Source organism: Callionymus lyra, chromosome 3 (genome assembly GCF_982586985.1).
Source record: "Callionymus lyra chromosome 3, fCalLyr1.hap1.1, whole genome shotgun sequence".
In the NCBI taxonomy this organism is placed as follows: domain Eukaryota; kingdom Metazoa; phylum Chordata; class Actinopteri; order Syngnathiformes; family Callionymidae; genus Callionymus; species Callionymus lyra.
Genome location: NC_141820.1, coordinates 29,970,468 through 29,979,600, shown reverse-complemented (window position 1 = coordinate 29,979,600; position 9,133 = coordinate 29,970,468).

Sequence of the window (9,133 nt, the reverse complement as noted above, 5' to 3'; positions counted from 1 at the left end):
CTTGAATATCTTTGTGTATAAACTCTTTTTCTTTTCTTTATTTCTGTCCTTTTATTTATTTATTTTTACATTTTACCATTATATTAAATCATTTATTTGTCCCTTCCTCATTTTGGCTTTACGGCCCCATATAACAGTCACAGTATATAATGCAGTATAATATATAATGCTGCCCCAACCGCACGGTGTTAAACTTGTCTGTGGAAGGGCCCGATTATTAAAGGATATACAGTACATATATAGTATTCTATCTGTATTGAATATTATCTCTCTTGTAAAAGAGATTTTAATCTCAATGGGACTAACCTGGATAAATAAATAAATAAAATAATTATTTAACATTGAATAAGAGCTAACAACTATAAAAAAAAAGGAGCAAAAAAGATTGTATATTCAAACAGTAAAAAAAAATACAGTGTAGACTTGTACATTCCATTTATCCTTCCCATTGATTCCACCATAAAAAAGATTGATGATGCAGAGGGATTTGGTTTAGAGGGGGTAGTTTTACTTAGATTAGTAGATTAGTTTACAATCCATTTCCATCAAATATATATTTACAAGAAAAATAATAATGTCTAACATGTTTTTTTGTTTTTATTTTAAGAAAGGTTCATGAAATTTGACCAGGAAACAAATCAAGTGACACTATAAACCTGCACGCCTATACTAACTTGAGCATCTATGGATGCATGAACAAACGTCTCTGTGTGATTCAAATGATGTGAGGCTGATTTATGTCCACACAAATAAGGAGGTAAGCAGGATACACAAACACACACCTAACAATTAAGTGACAGCGCGTCCCTAAATAGCTCTCCGACAGTGTCATTATCGCAGCAGGGGCAGAGCTCTGTTATCTCTCACCCTTCACTCCCATTGTTTTACTACTTGAGCAGATGATGGCTACACAGAGGCCGAGACCTGTTTGCTCCCTGCAGTACTCGTTATGTAAGACGTGCTTTGACTACAGCTTGTTTGATTTGTTTCTCAGAGAGACAATATTTATTCTTGCTTTGTCGGGCGCAGCACAATGTAAACTGAGCAAGTTCTGAAACTGCTTTACGGTGCTTTAGTGTGTTCGACTTAAGATTTGTTGAAAATTCTGTTTTAAAGCAGTGCTACATAGCATTAGGAGATCAAATATGTTTTTTTTTTGGATTGGTTTAATCTATTCATAACCTGCAGTTGAACTCACAAGCTCTCTAGAATATTTTTTTGCTCTGATGTATTTCTACTTTTGCAACAGTTGAAAATAATCTGGCACTCTATTGAAACTATAATACTGTATATGAGGTCTGAAAGTTTCAGTATTAACTTTGCGTATTTAACACTCATCACTCATTTAAGAGGCTATGTAAGTAATGGTTATTTCTAGAGCGCCTTTCTAGACCAGGGTAACAAAGCGCTTTAACAATCAAAAACAATACACAGTAAAAATATATACTTAAAAGATCAAGACACCCAGAAAACCAGGGAAAACCCTGCACAAATAAGAATGTCTTAAGATGTTTCTTGAAGGAATCAGTAGATCCGTCAAACACAGAGAGAGAGGGAGATCGTTCCAAAGCTTAGGAGCAACAGCCTGGAAGGATTTCTCTCCTCTGGTCCTGAACCGTGTGCGAGGAACCATAAGTAGATTCTGATCCACAGACCTCAGAGTCCGAGCTGGGGTGTAAGGCTGGATCAGATCAGTGATGTAAGGAGGAGCCTGACCATGAATAGATCTGAAAGTAAGAACCAGAATTTTAAAGTTGACCCTGAAAGTAACTGGAAGCCAGTGAAGAGATTTAAGGATCGTAGAAATGTGAGTTCTTCTACTAGAGCGGGTCAGAATTCTTGCTGCAGAGTTCTGTATTAACTGCAAGCGAGACAGTTCCTTCTTGTTTGTCTAAACAACAAGACACAAACACATGGATTACAAGCTCCAGATCCTGTTGTCACAACATTTTCCTAAGTTAAGAGATTTTTCTCAGGTGAAGGAAACAGTTTCTGGTCAGTTTTCTACAGTGTTGAACTAGAGACATGTCTTTGTCAAACACAACACCCAGGTTTCTCAGGCTCAATTTGACAGACTGACCTAAGAATCAACCCTTGAACCTTCAAAATCATCAGGAGCAATAACCAAAGTTTCAGCTTTGTCCACATTTAGCTGCAAAATGTTTTCACTCAGCCACTATTTCAAGCAAACAATTGACTAAGCTGTTCAGCCTCTGGGGCTCAGTTGGATCAAAAGAGCAGTAGAGCTGGATGTCATCAACAAAAATGTGGTAAGAAACATCAGGAAATCTCTGAATGATTTCACCCAGAGGATTCAAGTACAGCAAAAACAGTAAAGGACCCAGAACAGAACCTTCAGGAGCTCCAGACAACATATCCGCTGATTCAGACCTCATTTGATTGGCAGATACACTGAAACGGCGCCAAGAAAGGTATAACGAGAACCACTCTAACACAGACCCAGACAGTCCCACTTCATCCCTCAGTCTTCTCAGCAGGATCTGGTGATGAACTGTGTCAAAGGCTGAGGACAGATCCAAGATCTTCTCAGTTGCACTAATTACATCAAACACTTTAATAAAGAGCCTACATGGAAGGACGTCGGACGAGCCAGAGGAGCGCTTCATCTTGCTCACGAGTGTTGAAATATCAGCCAGCGTTACAACGTTGAAGGAGGACCACAGCGTGGAGACAGGCTCAGTGACAGCAGGGGTTCCACACAGAGGGGGAGCGATTTTCTCTTTGATCAATTTAATTTTGTCAGTGAATAAAATCTCAACAAAGCATCGCTGTCAGCTTCATAGAAGATAGGGGTGATTGGAGCTGCAGGACACATGACAGAATTTATCGTATCAAACAGCACCTTATTTTTACCTGTTCTTAAACAAACACTGTTCAAATAAAACGGTCACCAACAGTTTCATCAAATCCATTTTTACCCTGATGTTATTCACAGGTTGACTTGGCCTTGAGATAATTTGCTCCGACTCGACTCACACAGCCTTACCATGTTCTCTCATCCCAGAGGGCCATGATGACGGACCGTTGACAAGGGCGTCCCTGATTCACATTTTGCTGCCTATGTTATGCAGCTAAGGTAAATGTGATGAAAGCAATCACCACTCGAGAACGTGTCCGATCTCCGGGTGCATTGCACTGTAGACGCTGAGGATATATATTGATCATCAATAACGCTGTCCATGTGGCCTAAATTGTTGACTCAGGCGAACCATGGGTCTCCCGTAATCAGTCCACTTATTCCAGATGGTGGGTCAGAATGCTTCTCTGCCATCAGTTATGCCAAGTGGGACTTCATTAGAGATTGGATATAGTTGCTTTCCACTTCCTCCAGTGATTGTTGGTGAGTGTCTCTAGGTACATCATTAACACCTTTGCCAGAACAAGCTCTACCGTGCGAGTGGAATCCCGGAGGCGGTGTTCGTGTGAAAGGTGTGGTAACAATCATTTCCACTTTGTTTGCCATGGATATTTTTCTACCTCTAGCTTCTGTTGGACTGTGGCCACTCATTGTCCGCTTGTGTGGTTTTAGCCTTGGCCATGGCCGCCTTCCACAATAGGTTTGCCTGAAGCCACTCGTGGGTCACGGCTTTTTGTTAAGGTCAATGTCACGCACAACAAAGATTCCTTCCTCCACCTCTGATTCATGCTCAGCAGCCAGCTGGAAGTACACAAATTCCGCCATGACTCCGTTTCTGGTGCTAACAAATAGTTAAGTTACAGTGTGGGGCACGTATGATGTAGAAATGTGGGGTTACCTTGGTGTAGACCCAGTTATGTGAATATGTGCAATAGCCGCTAACTGTTTACCCAGAGTGGACGAGTGAGTCGTACAGTATCTATGCTTTTTATAACATGGGTTACACTGCCTACTGTCAGGTGCTGAGGAATAGGATCAATGATTGGTAAAGCCCTTAAAGCACATGAGTCCAACCCAAAGTCGGCCTAGTGCGGCCCGCCAAGTCTTTTTATGTGGCCCGCCAGTTGTTTGGCTCAAAATGTTGATATGTTGATTTGGTGATCTATAAAAATGCCAATGTTTAGGATAAGATGGGAACAAATAATATATGTCAGCCATTATACAGTGACGCCCAATAAGAGTGAAAGTGATGTTGAAATTATGGTAATTGATAAACACAACAACAAAAAATTGAGAAATATCAAACTTCAAAATATGAAAAGACAACATTACAATTAGACTCATAATTCCTGTTTAAGACGGTTTGGTAAATAAGTTAATTTTGTTTGACCCGCAACTTAGACGTCTAAGAGATTGTGGCCCCTTGTGTGATTGAGTTTGATACCCCTTCTTTAGCAGGTGTTGCGCCATAGAAAATATGAATTTAAAATTCTATTTTATTTTTATATAAATTAAATAACTGGTAGATAATACATGTAATACTGTAAACCCACCAGGGGTGTGCATTTGATGAAGAAAGTCTTTTTTGAAAACAAAATATGTTGAAACATCAGTTTTTAAAGCTGCTTTTATTAAAGTAACTAGAGAAAAAATATTAGATATTTGACAAAAGCAGAAGTCAGTAAACATTAAACATAATTATCCTAAACAGCCAATATTTTCAATTCAATTGTAAATCAAAAAATAAAATGATTTCATTTTATCCACACTTTGTTGAACTACTGTATCATTATAGACTAGAACAATGGTAAAAAATAAAATGATTTAATCTATACTCATTAGCTACTTTGAATCTTAGGAAATATATTTTCTAACTCCCCTAAAATTAACCAAATATATTTTTTCCAATGTTTTACTTGGGTATGTTTCTACTGTACGTGCAGACTCTCACGAACCAATGGTCTAAATGATGACAATGACCCCTCAGAAGACAATTTGCAGAGTTTGGCAGCTGAGAACAGATATTGTTCCAGACCAACACACCACAGGAGGTACTCTGTTGTTTTACCGCTTTTATGACAGAACACCCACATTGGTTTGCTGAGTCACCCATTGAGAGTTGACCAGTCCGACGGAGGGATGGAGCTCAGCTGTCTGATGGCAGCGGCTTCATGAAAACGCATCAAACACACACCCTGCTGCGGTGCGGGACAAACACACACACACATTTCATTCACAAAATCTATTGTTCACCTTAGCCGGATGTGTGTAGTAGGCCCTGGCCTATTTTGACACATCCCAAACAACGACTGACCGACCACGCTACTATTTCTCACACGGCACACAGATGCTGTCTGTTCTCTGCTGTGTTTACACCCAAACAAACACACTGGTGATTGGGTGGTCACAGCGAGCGCCGCATTCCTAAATCAGGTCCGCAGTTTGCACGCAGCATTTGCCTATTTAATACTCACTGACCCACATAGATCTTAGCACAGATCTGATATTGTGGCATCAGTAACGAGTGTGAAATGTATTCAAACCGTATTTCCACAATTATGCTACAAATGCATGGGATATGTTGACTTCTTAAGTGATAATGTTGGTTGATGTGTTTAGAGATTTTCGAGTCTTACAGTCTTTTTAATTCTGCCATTACGCATATCTTTGTTTTTTTTCAATGTTTTCTTGATACTTTTTTAGATTTGAAGACAGTTGTACAACTTCATCCAGGTCTGAAACAGGGCAACAATAAATCATCTCATTTTAGATGTTTACTTTGGCAAATTAAACAGAAGGGACAGACTTAAGAGACATTTTAACCCTTGTGTTATCTCAGGGTCAAAGTGACCCGAAGACCGGAAAAACAATGTGTTTGAGGTATCTCTTGTATTGCTCCTGGGTCAAGATGAACGACCTCCCTGGCTTCAATAAATACTGTACATATGCAAATGTGGGGGTCATTCATAATGACCCAAAAGCAACACAAGGGATAAAAAAATGAGATAAAACAAGAATTAATTATGGAGAACATTTTCGACAGGACTTTGCCACTTGCATTCTGAAGGCTTATCTTAAGTCAAGATACCCAGAAGCCTTAGTGGAGTTATAGTATCTCTAGAAGTATCTAGAGAGTTCCAAAGTGAGGCCACTGGACTGAGTAAAGTTTGGGAAGACCTTTCTCATCTTATCCAAGAGGCTTCTTTAGTTCCAAATAACTGGTCTGAGGAGCCAGTATATATCTTGGACATCTACGGGAGATGCCGAGAGGTAATCCACCATCTACCTGGAAGTTTTCTTGTGCTCCCGAACCAACTGATTCGTACTTTACCCGAAGTGTGATCAAATATGTCTGTGAATGTTCTCACTTATCCAGGCCATGGTTATCCAGAGAGTTCCAAAGCTGGGCTGAGAAAGGTTTTGGGAAGACGTTCATACCTGGGGTTAAGAATTGAAAACAATGGACTTGGTAAGTTGTTTAGCTGTAACCAGAACTCTAAGTAGTTATTTTGCAGACTGTAGGAAACTGTAGGAAGGTGGACAATCCAAACTCTATTAGAGATGATTTCTTTAAAGTTGTCTGCACAAATATTATTAATGAAAAAATATATTAAAGAGTGTTTCTGCAGTATCGTGATCCTATTCTATTCCATTAAACAACTTTGTGAAAGCCTTGGATCATTTGAAGAAAGAGTCGACATCATCCGTTAGCAAAAGCAAACAACGCTCACGCCACAGAAACAAAAATAGTTTCTTTTAACAATTTTTGTTCACAGCTTCAGGCCAAACTGCGCCAGTTTGGCTTTCAATAAATAAATAACAGCATCGCAAGAGGACTGACCGGTTAAAGTGTGACAGATTGTTGGTGAATGAGTAAGTTTCAGAGTGCCGACGTGGTTTTCTCCACTGAAATCCCAAACAGTTGTTCATGTGTGTCTAGGGAAACTAAATTGAACAAAATTCACACATATTAAATGCAGCACTATGTAAAAATTTTAATTGATTAATTTTATTTGTGTATTTTCTGTAATGGTTAGTTTATTTTCAACAGTCATGAATCGGAAACTAGAAGCCTCTAACTACTTTTTAATATTTAAAAATACACGTGCTGTTATGTGGTAACAGCGCAACAGAGATAGTGCTACAACATTGCAGTTACTCTGTTCTTACACAAGGGCGAGCCAGAAACAATATTTCCAATATTACGTATTGCTGCTTTAAGTTTCTGTTTTAGTAAAGATACTATTTTGAGTTGACTAAAAGTATATATTGCTGGATTTGTGAGTTCCCATGTGAGAAGCTATTGTTTCACATGTGAGATAAACTGCTAAATAAATAAAATGCTTGATAGATTTTCCATGTGGGATAAGGAGTGCGCTCTCGCTAAATGCAGGTTATTAACACTAATTTGTAGCAGAAACGTGCTTTAATTGAACAATACATTGGGTTTCCACTTGTAAACCTGGAGAGGTAACACAGTTGATTAAAACAATTGTTTTAAGCTAATATGATATAGATGTTCAACCAAAAGCAGCCCGACTTCATGACACTGACTTCACGAACGAGCCTGACGTGAACAAACCCAGAGAATGTGTCTAATTGTCAACGCCTGAAACTTACAAGCTAGTTTTTATGCCTTGTGGTCTGATTAAACAAAAGCTCCATTACATCCGAGATAAATTGTCAAACAAGCATTACTCAGATTTTCCAGAACTGAAAAACTCCAAGGCTGAGCCCATTGAAAATATTGCCGTTTAACTGCAAACATCTGTGTGTGTTTCGTGTTCAGGCATTCATCAATTGTGTGTGTTTTCATAGTGAAACACTTTTCGACTCACACAGGGGTCTTGATTTTCTCCATGATAACATAAGCAAAAGATAAATCGTGTAACATGAATATATGTAAATATTTGCAGCAGAATAATAAAGTAAAGTTATTTTTCGAAACATTTGAAATATGAAATGACAAATCTGACATTAATCCGGTTGTTGAAATAAAGTTTGTCGTTTGTTATGTTAATTGCACAGATGCAGTTCACCAAAAAAGATTAACGTTACAAACACATTATATTTAGATATACAATATGATAATAAATAAAAGTGATACAAATTAAAAATAATGGAATGGATGCTTTTATATGCAGTTTCCAGCGTAAGATCATCGCTTAATGGCAGTCTTTGTGTAAGAGAATGTTGTGGAAAAGAATCTAGCATAAATAATTACAGATAAGCACATGTAAATGTAAATAACTATGTACCTTAAAAAAAAAAAGTACATTTTATATCTCTATATTTTAAGTGTCTGTACCTTAAAAATGGAGAAATTATACTTCAGTTACCAAGACATGCTGCTCAGATGCAAAACTACCTGAAAAGCTACTTATAGTGTAAGAATTATTCTGAAACAAAACTCTTCTGTCTTTACTTTCTCTGACCCTGGTCCACTTGAGTCTGGCTCCGAACAGAGGCTTCTACTTCCAGGTCAGCTCTTAAAGATTGGCTGTTTAAACAAAGATTAGAACCACCAGTTACATAATGTTTACAAGAAATGAAAACGTCCGTCTCCTGGACGTCACTAAGTGCCAGAGTTTCCATCAGAAGTGGACCAGAGGTCAGACAGGATTTCCTTCATGGTTAACAGTCGGCTACACAAAATATAGACTTGAAAACAAACATGTTATTGGACTGAGGGCCACAGGAAAACCCAGACAAAGCCGTGGTGACGTGGCAGCTGAAAATAAATCACATCATCCATCAGACGTGAGAGCTCTCCTGCTGGATGTTTGAGGCAGACCTCTGCACTCGCTGGCCCGAGCCGGCTCTTATTGTTTTAATGAAACACTGTATCAGCAGACTTTGGCATGATTAACAATTTGTGGAATTCTTTCTCTGTGTGTGTAACCTTGTAATCAGTTGCTGGACTCCCCGTTTTCCGGCCACTAAATCCACCTCATGACACTTGAATGTGAGTAATTTGCTCTCGCTGCTGCACTCTGATCGTCATCTGGCCATTAAACAAATGGGAGTCCAGCTGCACTCACCAACAGGCTTCCTGGCTTTGTTTGGAGTGAAATATGAAGCCTGGGCTGTCGGACATAAACGATAAGGAGCTCATCTTGTCCAGCTGAAAGTCCTTCTTAGCGATGCCGACTAAACTAACCAATGCTAGTGAAGAAAATATAGATTTATTTTCAGGGTAAGAAGACAAAAACAAAATACTTAATGGGTTAAATGTAGTGATGGTCTGATGAAGCT